Below are 14,938 nucleotides of genomic sequence, written 5' to 3'. Positions count from 1 at the left end.
CTGAAGACTGAATAAATGGCAGATGCGCAAGCAACACTGCGTTCTGAGCTGTCATGGCGTCGGCCGGGTGTAGCGGTAATTGTTTCATGCACAACTGATAAATTAAGAGTTCATAGATTGATGAATAAAAAATGCGAACAGCATAAGACCAATTCAGGTAAGCGTGCCCCACCGTAGACAGCATCATCACTTACCATCAGGTGCGAGTGCGATATGGTCAAACGCCTGCCTATCCTCCATAAAAAAAGATTCTGCAAAGGTACAAAACTGACTACATTTTTTAAATGTTTATGTCTGAGTCGGCAACGACAAAACGCAACGAAACTGAGAATAAAATAAATGACCCAGTTTCAACCCATTCAAATGGAATGTATCGATAGAAACTCAAACATTGTAACTCAGAAACCAATTTATATTCAATGAATGAACATATTTTTGGTTTATGCTATTTATACATTTTATTTAGGTACCTATATGATGGCGGTAAAAGATAAATATAGCGTGGAAGTTTGTAAAATAAGTCAAGCAAGATTGCAAAATAGGTAACTACCATACTTACCTTGAACAGCAGTAAAACGATGACAATACATATCAGTGAATTTATAAGGAAAGCAGTATTATTTTGAATGGTGAATTAAAACGAAATCATATAACTGTCCATAGTTATAATATGCCAATAATTTTTAATAAATGAGTCACGATTTTTTTTTGTAACTCAATTAAATTTCAGATAAATGTTTAAAACTTTAAACATTTATCTGATCTTTAAATATATAATATGTTTATTGACCTAAATTGTGTGTATGAAAGTAGGCTTCATAACGTTTTTTTTTTTTTTGCAGCACCTACTCTTTTTGATTAATTGTTTTTGTTTCCGCTACCCAAAGGTTGTCTGGAAGAGATCACTCTTTAGCGATAAGTCCGCTTGTTGTCTGCCTCTATCACTAATCAATTGTTTTTCTTTAAGCTGTATCTTTTTCAATGTCTGTACTATGTAGCCACAAAAAAACACACCTATCATATAGGTACCTAAACCTTACTTTCTTTTAAAGTTAACATCCTTAATATTTCAGCAAGTGTTATAATCCCAAACAATCGGTATATAAAGGAATGAATAAAATCAAAGCTGCACAATGAGGTAGCTTTTTTTCCTGCGGCCACTGCGACGGCAGATATTATGTTTCCCGGCACACAATCTCCTACTTAATGACGGTAGTTCTACTCGAAACAAATTTACCTCCTCTCAATGACCCGAACACCCTTTTTCAACAACCACTGTTGGAACAGTGACAGTTATTGGATTCCTCGCAGTTGAATAATGCATAAGGTCAGAACACTCATTCCGTTCTAGTATAAAAAGAGCATTAAAGCACCGAGCCTACTTCGGTTCTGCAACCTCGGCGAACTTTGGAGAGAGAAAAACTGAAGCGCAAGCAAACTTTGCGGTATGCGTGAGTAATATAACAGTTAAGAGCTAAACATTTTTAAATTGTTGTACAACTGTGTTCACAACCCAAAACTTTGTTTAAATAAAAAGCAACAGTGTTTGTTTACATTTAAATTTATAACACTAGCGCAGGCGGTAATCTGCTGAGCATCATTCGTGGCGTTTTCTAATTTAGTGTTGGCTGTTATTTTGATGATCTTTAGGGTTCCGTACACGACTCGAAGCACGCGGCTAAATCTGTACTGTCTTTGCCAAAACCAAAACCGTAAAAGACAATTTTTTTACGCAATACGAGATGTGGTGGCAGTGTTGGGCAAAAAGTAGTTGGATTACAGATTAACGATTATGATTACAAAATGTAGTTGTAACTACAAATTACAATTACTAGGAAAAAGTAGTTGAGCCTTTGATTAACGATGACTAACTATGTATGTAGTTTATTTTGTATAAAATAAGCTCAACCTTATTCCCTACACTTGATTTCAAATTCAAATAGCATATTTATTCTATGGTGGGCCGCAGGTGGTTATTACTTTTGTTTACTGAGAGAGTACTAAAGTACTAAATTTGCTTATCTTTGCCTATCAAGAAGTAATAGAGTAATTTTGATTATAAATTAATGTAATTTCGATTACAAATTACAAAGTTATCTCAATTTCAAGTAGTTGTAACTACATGTAATCAACTACAAATAATTTAATTTGTAGTTAAAAAAAATATGCAAGTAATTGATTACGCCCAACACTGTGTGGTGGGTAGATTTAAAAAAATAGATAAGACTACGTTTTATGTATTTATTTGTTGCATCTTAAACAATAAAGAGTATAATGCTATTGCAGTGGTATTTGTAGAATGGTCCTCTTTACCTAAGTCAAATCTTGAATAATTAAATGAATTAACAAATGCCATGTTTACTTATTAATTTAACATCGGCCTCAAGGACAGAAACAATAGGATTTTGTTATGTATAAAAAATAAAAAGATTGCATGCTCGGAACCTTCGGTGTACGAAAATTACTCGCACTTGACTTCTGTAACATTGTTGACCTTGTGCTCAAGCCACTGGTGTAAGAAAATATCATTAAAAAGTACTCTTACTTACTAGTAAGAGTAAAATAAATAAATAAGTTAAGTACATACTCTCGCTAGCGGTTTCTTAGGTATTAATTAGGCACAAGATTTGTCTCGAAGCTTGGAATGAAACGTTGCATTAAGAATGTATGTTTTCCGTCAAGAATATTACATAAATAAGTTTAGTATTTCATAGAAATAATTGTATTTTTGGCAAAAGTGATTAGCTACGATAATGATTAATATGAGATATAAAAACATCCCGATTACCATAGCACGTAAAACGTAGATTTTTATAAGGAACCTCCCCAGAATCCAATTATGTAAATTGCAAACTCTTAAAATGTACCCACACCTGCTCACTGGCTACATAAAGACCTCTGGCCTACTTACACATCGACTACAATAACGGACAACAAATAACGAGATATTACAATATTTAGAAGACGAATTGGATTGTAAGGCCTGGATTGGAATCTTAATGAAAATACATATGCCGACCCCAACAATGTGATGTGAAACTTAGGCCTAATGAAAATTATTTTAGGGAACTTGTGACATTGCCCATTTATGAGATAACAATATAACGAGCGCCATTGTATCTTTTAGTTAACTAAAACCCTATAAACCTAAAAGTCTATTTCTAATGTTGGCTCCTGTTGCATGGTGCCGAAGCTGCTGGCAGTATTTCCCTGCTGAATTGCAATGTTTATGCGTTGAGCGAGGAAGCTGCCAGCTCTGTTAATATTAATCTATTTAGATAGTTTAGTTATTATGTTTAGTCTTTATGTTATTATTATTTACTAATCAAAGATAATTTAATCTTCTATGTCCGAATTTTAACTGACTTATTTATTATTAATCGCCGCTGAAGAAGTTGTATTAGAATTAATAATATTATGTACAGGTATAGGTCTCTCGTTTGCCTCCAATATTATATGTATAAAATAAACCTGTCATGTTAAAAAAATAATCTGATCTATAGCAACCCTAAAAGCGGTAAGACTTACTATGTACGTGGTCACGGGTTCCAGGGACTCATCATACGGTGCATTAACCGCCGAACCGTTTCTCCGCAAAACCGTCTTCCTGTTGACGTTACTTTCTTGTAACTATAGAGATAGCCAAGACAATAATGGAGCAGAATCTTTCCAATAATAAATAAAAAGCATTATAATAGACTATTTTGCTTAGGTAAACAAAATACAAATTTGATTTTTTTGTTCACTGACTTGACGTCGAACATATCTTCCCTGAAATGATAATTGTACGATTTGTAGGTAATCGATTTCAATGAATCTTATGTAACTATTAGAAGCCTTACACAAATAGTCTTAAACTTTAACCAAGTTCTAAACTAAGCTAGACTTGAGCGACGGGTCTTATTCAAATGTTTACTACTTATTAGAGTTGGTTACAGAAGTTGAAAACTTTAAATCTAAATTAGGTAGGTACTACTACACATACCTGATCTAGAATCCTACATCATAAGTATTTTACCGTTCCAAAGCGTTTTTAGGATTAGGCAGCTGTTCGACTGGCGGCGAAAAAGTTAGCAGCATTCGACTATTTTCCGGCGCAAAAAATATACCTACGAAATAACAAATCTATTGGCATTGAAAAGCCCCATGCGTCCGGGTATCACAAAGGGCACACCATGTCAATATGTGCTTGTATCGTGCTGAATTAGCATATAAACAAGTGCAAGTTCCATCCATTTAAAGCACCGTGTGGTCTCTCGAGTTTCATCAAACAATATAGACCTATTCAAATAGAGATTAACTCGAGTAAGAAACTCAAATTTAACCCTTTACCTGCCTTAATCGCTCTATGTCACGAAAACTTGTTGCGTCGTGAAAGTTGAAGACAATATAAGGAAAAATAAATAACATTTTAAATGTTATACCATTTGAATATGTACTGTTAAGTAATCATGAGTATGCATCATATAATATGCATATCAAAATAAACCAAAAAAATAATAGTACGTTTTTAAAAAACGAAGGAAGCAAGAATACGATTACGAATTTAAAAAAATGCAATAGTACCTATGTTATAAGAATTTGTAATTCGATTTGTTTAATTCACTTTCCTTCATATATTCTATTCCAACATTCACGTTATGACATCACGGCGATAAAATAAATTAAATAAATAATACCTTCACACTATGTATGTATAAATAAGGATCAGTTTAAAACGTTTAAAGTGTAGATAGTATAAGAATAGATTATGACTGTGTTCGCAATGTTACAAAGTGTTTGATCAAGAGCACGAGCATCCAATTTGATTCCACAATTTTCACTATCGTCTCTGTCCGTGACATAGCTAATTTCATATATTAACAGTTATTATTACCACAAAATATCGGCAACTAAGCGATCGTTATGCCGAATCCAATTTCCCTTAATACTTGGATACTTTCACGTTCATCCAATCGTTGCTGGAGTCAGTGTTTGCCCTGTCTGATTAGATCCTTATTCTAAATTGTACAAACACAGAATGAAGTGGCGTTATCCAATTTACGCAGCTTATTCTTCATTCTTTGAAGTGATTCTTGTAAAAATTTAAGCAGTATCTGTAAGTATAATGGAATCTAATGGATTACGCAGCTAAGTGGAGCTACGTGGAGCTTTTACTACTTATTCGTACTGGGTGTGTCATACGTTATAAAGACTTTATTTTATAGGTAATTTTATTTCTTTCGTATTATACCCAGTAAATTGTCAATAAGCCGGTGATTGCAAATAAAAAATAAAACATATTATTTCAGACAAAAGTCCATAAAATAATAGATTAGATTAGATTAGATGATTTATTTCATGAAAGACAATTACATAATAAATTTGCATTGATGTCAAAAATATAAGAATTTCTATCATGATCGTCAAAATAAAATAATAAAAATGAAAATAATAACAATACTAATGAAATAAAATTATAGCTCCAATAAGGATTGTCAATACAATTAGAATAAATAAGAGAACTGTTTTGAACTAAATACAAATTTACAAAATAAACTGTATATTTTGACACTGACATATTTGCTAACGCCTGCGTAACTTACTTGCACTCATACGTACGAGCGAGATGCATAGAGAGTAAGTTACACACAGTAGCGAATATGTCAGTGTCAAGTCAGTATCAAACTCGTGGTAAGGCTACAGATGAAACTAATCGAATAACGTACCTTGTTTATGACCGGTAAAACAAATCAAGACAGGTCATCTAAATTCACCATTTACAACTTCGACCATTAAATAAATTACGAGTACATTAAAAGCATAAAGCAAGGATAGGTAGGGGACCTAAAAGCTTTTCGCGCTAGTTTTTCGATAAGGATAAATCTCAGTTTCTTTTTACATAAACCGTTCACTTTGAAGGCAATAAAGAAGTCCGTTTACTTTCATTTGACCTTATGGGGCCGTGGCTAGCGCGTCACGGCACGAATCTACTGTTTCTCCCATAAATACACAACGTTGCTGAAACTAAATAAGAAGAAACATGAAGAACTGAACTGTTTTGAACTGAATTATTTCCTGTTAATTTACACCTAATCTATGTTCTATTTAGTTTTGGCGAAATTAATAATTTTAGGCGTTTTAGTTTTGCTTGGAACACGAGAAAACTAATATCCCTAGAAGGAACCCTATCTAAAGTAAATTTTCACCTCTATGAACAACAATGGTCTAAAAAATATTGGTGTTATTCATAAACGCGCTACAAGCTTCAATTAGATAATAACCGTTTGTCCTAATCCGTCATTTTGACTTATGTATTTGTAAGAAAAGAAGAAAATATAAAAATTAAGTAATTGAGGCTTACGAATAAGAGGTATTATTTCACCTTTTAATAAGTAGCAACAGTAAAAAAAAAGTTTACTAAAGTATCTAAATGTTCGCTACCGTAGGCCCCTGTAGAAATATACCTACTTAATTATAGCTCAATGCAAGCTGTAATGTGTACCGGAACATAGCTTCATTTTGAACATAGGACAATATGCTTACCTACTCGTAATATAACCCGAATATATCCAAAACCGAGCATAGATATTCATAAGTTTCATAACTCTATCGCTTGACGACTAATGCTGAAAATTCTTTTCAAAGCTTTTCTAAGATTCAAAGTTTCATGAAAAGACGAAAGTATGTCCATTTAAGACTCCCGAGAGATTTCGAAGAATGCGCTCACCTCTTAAAAATATTTCAAGTAATCTGAAATGGCTATGACTGGCTATTAACTAATTGTTCGAGATTGTTGAATCCATCTTACTTAAAAGTATAATTTAATTTGCAAGAAATAACTATTCAAATTCGATGATCCATCAGTGACAATATATTCGTCAGGTGACAAGCAAAACTAATTGCCACCACAGTAAGGTTGCCAGAGCTCAACAAGAGGGGGGGGGGGGGGTTTAGGGTCGGCAACGCGCATGTAACTCCTCTGGAGTTGCAGGCGTACATAGGCTACGGAGACTGCTTACCATCAGGCGGGCCGTATGCTTGTAAGTCCAAAGCCGTAATGAGCCATACCACTTATATAATGAGGTTGATTTTTGTTCAATAATTTTTTAGTAATTACTGAGTTTTGCTTGTCACCTGACGAATCTAAGGCATTTTTTCCACCTTTTAAGGATGACTCACGTTAGACCGGGCTGGGTTACGTCTGCGTCTTACGTCATTTTCTATGACGGTGATCACGTGGTGCTTTCCATAGAAAACCTCTTTGTCTCCGGCCCGGCCCCGGGCCGGTCTGGCGTGAGTCATCCTTTACGGTCATAATCGCAAAATGTAAATGCATAAACCTTTTGATTTTTATAAATAAGTTAGGAATCGCTTAGTATCATATTTGTCATAACTTATGTTGGAATAAGTGCGGATTATTTTTCGATAAGTTTGCAAGTCTTCACGATAAATATTTTTCTAGACCCTTGTAAGGATTTATAGAAAAGTGAATGATTTGCATACAATTTTTTATGCATAATACAAGATGCCGTTTTCACTTTACTTATGAACACTCAAGGTCAGAGATAAATATTTTTTGGCAGGAAAAGTGCGGACGTCCCTGGGTTAAGTGCGGACAATGTTACAAAATCTACCCTCTTCACTTTAGACGCATAATTTATAGGAATTGAAATCTGCCCATGTTCTGTGAAAGCTGTAATAACAGCATTTTCTCAAAACTCAAAGAAAATAACTGAAAAACATCATTTCCTGGTTAAAATAATCTAGTATGTCCCCATTTTACCGTATTAATGTACAGTCTCTTTTCTTAGAAAAATATCAAATATCGGAGTTTGTTTCGAAGATTGTTCATTGGGACATTGAATTAATTTATTTCCTTCAATTTCTTCAGCCTGGTAGGCATAAAAATTTAATGTTTTAGACCATTATTAAGTTGAACAGGACATTTTTAACTCTAGGCAGCTGACAAAATAATTACCAAAAAATAACCTTAAAATGTGAAACTAAAGTTTAAACTAAGGCAACTAGTTTGGAATTAGACTGGAACTGGGGGGCGATTTTTGACTTTCGAACGTTCGACTCTTTTACTCAAAGTCTATAAAGGCGATGAAAGTAATATTCGAAAATAAGGTAGAAGTACTATAAGTGCTCGACGCTGCACTAGTCACCGACATGGGCACTTTATTTCATGGAAATATAGGTTAAATTTGAAGAACGAAGATTTTTCCGTATTCGAACTTAATCCTTGTCACTTTGACATAAAGTGCCCCATGTCGAGTACTAGTGCAGCGTCGAGAACTAGTACTTCTACCTTACGAGTGATAGAAATTTTAATTTGGAATGGTCTCTGTGGTCATGGCGTTAGTCATAGAGGTCAATTAAAATATATTCTGAAAATAATTTAATTTCTTCTAATACTTCTGAGCCTGCCTGAGTTGATTCAGTTAGAAGGTCCGCCCCCCGCGGGTTGCCCACCTTGTCGTGGTGGAGGGGCTTAGTAGCCGTGGCTTGGTCACCCACGGTGAAGCGAAGAGACAACCAGGGCTGGCCTGTTTGAGGTGCGGGCTGGCCCGAGGAGGACGCTCCAAGTGGGCTTAGTAAGCCCGCTTGTGACGCGTTGGAGGTGGACCGTCGGGGAAGAGGAGTGTCGGTGTTGCGATTAGCCGTTCTCCCTATCCTCGACGGCCGAGGTGGGATCGCAGGGGAAGAGGCGTGATGGTATCACGATGCGCCACTCTCCCTATCCCCTGCGATCTTGGCGGGGCCGTTCCGCTGTAGCGGCGTTGGTGGGGCTGCAGAGGAAGAGGAGTGTCGGTGTTACGGTGTGCCGTTCTCCCTGTCCTCTGCAGCCGAGTTGTGGTCTGCGGCAGAACCATTGACCTCATCTGTCGCCGGGGGCGGGGAGTTTTCTGGCGCCTGTGGCCTCCTTGTGGCGGGCTCGGGGGGGTCCGCTACACTGCAGGACGGAGGCCGAGGAGGAAGGCGCGTCAAACCATCTGGCGCGCCTAGCGTGAAGTGCTTTCGGGCTTTAGCGAAGGAGTCGCTCGTGGGCGGCTGCCGCCGGTGGGGTCGCGGATGAGTACGCAAGCGTTCCTGTAACCCCACCAATAGGGCGGCGAGGCGGCATACAGGGGGGTTTTTAGTGGGTATACCGTGGGCCCCATTAGCCTAGACGGGAGTTCCACATAACCACTCGGGTCACCCTCCGCACCCGGGTGGTATGCGGAATGCATTTTACCCTCTAAGAAAAAAAAAAAAAGTTAGAAGGTCCGAACCATACTGATGATCTACCTTAGGGATGGCCAGGGGGCGGCGTAAGCCTTTAACTAAGAAATGCATATACGTGGAAAAATTCGATCAATGCCGCCGCGACCCCGGTGGCCGAATGGCTCAGGCACCCGCCGTGATAGCAGAGGACGCTGGTTTGATTGCAGCCAGGGCTCTGGAGGCCTTGGTCACTATTACTTAGTATATGACATTAGTTTCAGTTTATAATCAGGGGGGAAAAATGCGGTTGATGTTTGTATGGCGAATCAGTAAAAAAGCAGATTGTATAAAAGATGCCCCCAGATACGTATTTCAGGATTTTTATAGTAAATCACCCCTAATTCTTTAAATTAGGGGATGTAAGATTGACATAATCAACTTACAAGAACAAGTAAAAACATATCAAAAACATTTTCATGTAAAATTTTGCCAAGACGAAACCATAAGGCTCGCACTGTCAAAAAGGTATCAGATCTCTTATAGAGCCAAGCTTCTAACTCTACAAGGAAAGATCTAGGTTAGGTAAATAATTACACACACTCGAAAAACATCACACACCCTTTTTCGTTAGTCAGGTAAAAGTCCCATTCTTTTTACAACGGAAGCTACGTCTGTATACATTCCTTCACCGATATCCGTGGAAAACAAACCAGATAGTTGCAATAACACGGCAATCTCTTGCGAGGTATTTCATTAAATCACTGCTCACTTAAGCCCGAATACCGCAAATAGCTTTTAACTTTATGGTGCGATTTCAATTTGTACGTAATAGGAGGCAAGGCCGAACGATTCATCTTGATCAAATGTTACTTTTATTGCGAAGGGGACGACTGTCTTTTCTTTTGTGATACGTCCTCTTTTTACTTCCTTACTTACTCCGTTGGCTCAGCGACCTAAAATGAGACGTGGCCTCTGACACAAGACAGCGCCACTTTTCTCAGTCCTGTGCTCCTGTGCTCCTGTGCGACTTCACGCCAATTGTTGACCAGAAGTTCGCGCAGATCCGCCTCTACCATGTCGCTCCAGCGACACCTGGGGCGTTCTCCTGCTAGGCGACCCATGTACGCTCTTGTGACGTTCAGACCCATTCGCCATTCTCCATCTTGAGAGATCCACCAAACAATGGAGTCATTGAGCTTTACTCTCTCCCATGATGTTATTGGTTCAGTCACTACTGTCACTAGGTCTTCAATCTCACGGCTCCTAAGAACTGTCCAGCTCCCATCCGGACTTCGTTTGGGGCCCATTATCTTACGGAAGATCTTCCTTTCGGCAACTAGCAGCATTTACTTACATGCTAAATACTATCATTTCGAATTAGAACCTATTACAGTCGATAGCCGAGAGGATTGACTGCCCATAATTAAGGCATTGTGATGATATGCATGTTTCTAGAAGTACTTACTATGTTTAACCACTATTTAGGTACTTCTAGAAACATAGCTGCCCTAGTGATTATTTTTTTCTAGTGATTAGTTTGTACATTTAAACATATAGTTATTATCTATGAGTCTGTGAAAGTTACTCGAAATAAATGATAAGTATTTATTTTATTTTAGTTAAGTATTTGTGGCTTAGCAAGAACATAATAGTAAAAGAAAATATATTGATTAAGCTTAACCTTGCATTTTGCACCACGTCCCGACCCTCGTAGTTACTCGTACATACCCACATAATTCGCCGTGATGATTTAATACATTAAATAAGATATATCGGAAAAATTTAGGAGAATGGACACATAACCAAAAATTATTGCTATTCAACAATTCTCTCTATAAATTTAAGCACCAACGAAATATTTCATAAATGTCGTCACTGCGTTAATAATAAAACCTGATGACCGTAAAATTTAATCCCATTAAAATAGGAACATTAAACATTATTGTTCCGGTAAAATTATGTATGGGTACGATATCTAATTTTAAGTTCGAATCTATTTCAGCGCACGTTAACAAAATTACTTTTCGCAATAGCAACGATTTATTAGGTACCGACACTGGTACAAAAACGTAACCTGAGTCTGTCTGGTACAAAACATTCGATTGCTTGAGATATATGTAGATAGAATACTAGTATTTGGTCCCGACAAAAAACCATTTAGCACTTTCGCAAGTTCATAATTTCAACTAGTAGGAGTATGGTTAAGAATGGTTACATTATAACGCACACTCCATCGATAAAATTTAACCAGGAAAACACCAGCAATTATTGTACAGCTCTGATAGAACATTTATGAGGTCAGTAATTGTCTCAAATAAAAATGTCAACCACGAAAACACCAGCAATTATTGTAGAGTTTTGATAGAACATTTATGAAGTCAATAATTGTCTCGAATAAAAATCTCGGCGAACTATGTGTCATTAAAAATCTGCAAGAAAACGCCGCCACTCGGAACTTTAAAATAAATATCAAGTTACCGCAAGTGTCGACGTCACGTTATTAAACTGCGGATGAACACATTTTTGTTCAACAACTTTAAAGCAAACAGACGCTTTGATGGAACTTTTTTCATTTACAGTGTGAAAGAAAGAAGAAAATGTAGTTTTTATAACCAACATTTGATACTCTGTTAAATGTAGTTTCAGCTTGAGAATTAAAAAATCGGCTTATAGCATAGTGTAACATTAGAACTTTTCCTTCATTTGTGTACCTACTATGTGCTGTGTAGATCTGTTTCAGTTTTTTCCCAGGGAAGTATTTTTGTACTTTATTTTTTTACATAAGAGCTGACAAAACGTAAAACTTTTTGATAGAGGAGTCCTATCAAAAGGTTATTATAGGACCACGTAAAATTATTGCATTTAAACTCCATTACAAAAAAAAAATATTGAGACCATAGTGAAATACTTAAGTAAGTAAGCATAGAGTGCTTACTCCATGCATCATTTTTCTTACCAAAACGTTTATTATTTTTGTAGTTCGACATCTAGCGTCAAGTAATAGCGCTTTTATCATTACTTCTATTTGACAATAGATATCGCAACAAACGAAAAGTGTAATAAAACAGTCATCTTACAGGTCCATAGCATTGTTAGTACTTAAACAAACTTAAAAAACTAAAATGAATACTAAATTTAACACTAAGAGATTATAACTAAAATGAGTTAGCATAAATAATAAACGTAATATGTAAACTAAGGGCCCTGCATATCAGCCGTGGCGAGTTTGGAGTTGTATTTTAACCCATGCTTTTCAGCATATGTCTCTTAAATTGCTATTAATTTACACAAACCTCCAATCGTGGGCCCCAACAGCACCATGTTGTTTGCGTAGCTTATGTTATTAAAACAAACTCCGTCCACATGACATCCAACATACGTGCCGCTGTGTTCCGCGATCAGCTGATTTACGTAAATGTTAAAGAGCCTAAGAGAAGTTAAACCCCTGCCTAACCTCGCATTCAAGTCCATAATGATGAGACAACGAATTGGCCTTTTTAACGTTATTTATTTGATGTTGGTACCAGTACGACAATATGCTTATGAGCTTGGCAGGGACACCCGCATCCTCGAGCTTCCCCCCAAAGGACGTCATACGACACTGAGTCGAAAGCCTTCGAAAGGTCCAGGAAACAAGCGTACACAGGGGTTTTACGGTCCAAGTAGTACTTAACTGTGTTTTTAGAGCCAGTATAGCATTCTCAGTCGACAGGCCCTCACGGAAATCAAACTGTACATCGTGGAGCTTAGTGTGTTTACTGAGATGCCGGTCCAGCACACTATCAAAAACTTTCGCTATCACAGTAGCCAGTGAAATAGGTCTGTAATTACCCTCATCCGCTATGTCTCCTGTTTCGTTGTTTACTATAGGTACAACCAGTGTTCGCATTAAGTCCTGTGGGAGGTACGAGTGACCTAAACATAAATTAAACAACAAGGTAGGTGCGGGCCAGCATGCTGCAGGTGCTCTATACTGAGTCCGTCGTGGCCAGGCGACTTCCTTCTCTTCGTGTTCTTAATTGCATCTTTAATTTCTTGGCAACTGAAGACGAGGCGTTCGCCCGGCCTCGAAGGCCCCCACTCGCGCACCCGCTGCCGAGACCCTAGAGGCGAAGTCAACCTAAAGTGATGCTTAAAAAGATTTGCAATTTCAGATGGTTCTGTAACTCCATTGATACTAATAGGTAAACTATTCTTTATATTCAACTTCTTAGTACCTTTTCAAATTTTACAAACTGTTTTTGAGAATGATGAGATGCTAATTTATCCAATTTAAATTATTCCTGCTGTTTGGTGCACCATTTTAACTTTGATTCGAATAATGTAACATCTCAACAATTTTTAGCTAATATTATAACTGGATTAACCTTAACTCTATTTTCAAATAAAATTAAATGCTTGAAATATTGGTTGTGAATTGTTGAGCAATACACTTTTCGTCAGTCGCGACACTCGTAACATCTAGTGTAAATCCGCTAGATGTCGACTACGAAAATAATAAGCGTTTTGGTAAGAATTTTTAAATGTATTTCTCTATGTTGAAACTTATAAAAGCTTTTATAGTTTATTGTTTGCTGTTAAACAGCATTTGCTAACTATGATAGTACCTACTTACGAGTATGTAGAGCCGATATTTAAGCCGTGTAATCTCTGTTTGCTATCTGCTGTGTGCAGAACAGCTAAAATCGGCGGATATTGGACCGAACTTGCAAAAAGTGCCTAAACACAAAATTGCAATTTTTATATTAAATTGTTACATTTTTTACAAAGACAAATGCCCACCACAAAACCACGCGGAAATTAGATTATATTTTCAAGGACTGACTCCAACCAACCCCTTACGAGGTTAAAGTGGGCTCGATAGGCCTACATAATTATTACCCATGAAAGTGACAAAAATAAAGAAATGAAATCAGACTGCGAAAAAAAAATGCTCAATGCTGTTCTATAAAAACATTCATCATAACCGCAGTGACAAATGCTCGTAAAAGGCTCCGTTACAAAGGAAATTACATATTGTATGACTATGCTGATCCCATAAAGGGGAATATTTGACATCAGAATTTTCATAAATCATAGCTAGTTCAATTTAGCTTTAATTTTAAAATAACCAGTACAGTGCGAAATCAACAGTTTTACGCTACATAGAATTTAAAAGTAAGTGTTAGGTATATAAGTAAAGGAGCTATTTAATTTTGGAAATCATATTCACTCATTTTAGAAATACTAAAAAGATTGAAAATGACTTTGTTGGTACAGGGGTTTAACTTTGCGACGTAATTAAATCTGTTTTAAAAAGGTATTGCAAAAATCTCTAAAATATCTACGAATTTCACTTCATAAAGGATACTAGAATATTGTATTATTTACAATACCAAGATATTCGTCATCCAGCCACTCTTAAAACGCAGACAAACGAGAGCGTTCCATGGCGCAATCTATAGAGACGTCTCTCCAATTAAACGGAGTGCCAGAAACACGACGCGAACTACAAAGCTTAATAGGCCCGAGACAATTCTGTTGAAGCAAACCTAACCGGCATATCTATTAGCAGAAGCAACTGAATAAAAACGTAATCGCACACGAAGACAGAAAATTGTGTGCGGGTAAGGGAAAATGTTCGGGCAATGCTTGTGATGTGGTGTAAACTATCCTGTCATGAACAGCGACTGTGGGACTCGTCCGAAAGTCCAGTATCCTTGTAATTAAGACTCCATGTCGTGGCTGGGATATAGATGTGTGCTTTGAA

At 36.9% G+C, this 14,938-nt stretch overlaps 1 protein-coding gene across 4 annotated transcripts in view; it reads right to left on the bottom strand.

The window, feature by feature from the left end:
* Positions 1 to 14,938, bottom strand: part of LOC133520638 (atherin) — a 229,496-nt gene that overhangs the window by 72,918 nt on the left and 141,640 nt on the right. The gene's annotated exons all lie outside the window — the stretch shown is intronic.

Source organism: Cydia pomonella, chromosome 8, assembly GCF_033807575.1.
Source record: "Cydia pomonella isolate Wapato2018A chromosome 8, ilCydPomo1, whole genome shotgun sequence".
Taxonomy (NCBI): Eukaryota; Metazoa; Arthropoda; class Insecta; order Lepidoptera; family Tortricidae; genus Cydia; species Cydia pomonella.
This window is presented reverse-complemented; position numbering and strand designations above follow the sequence as displayed.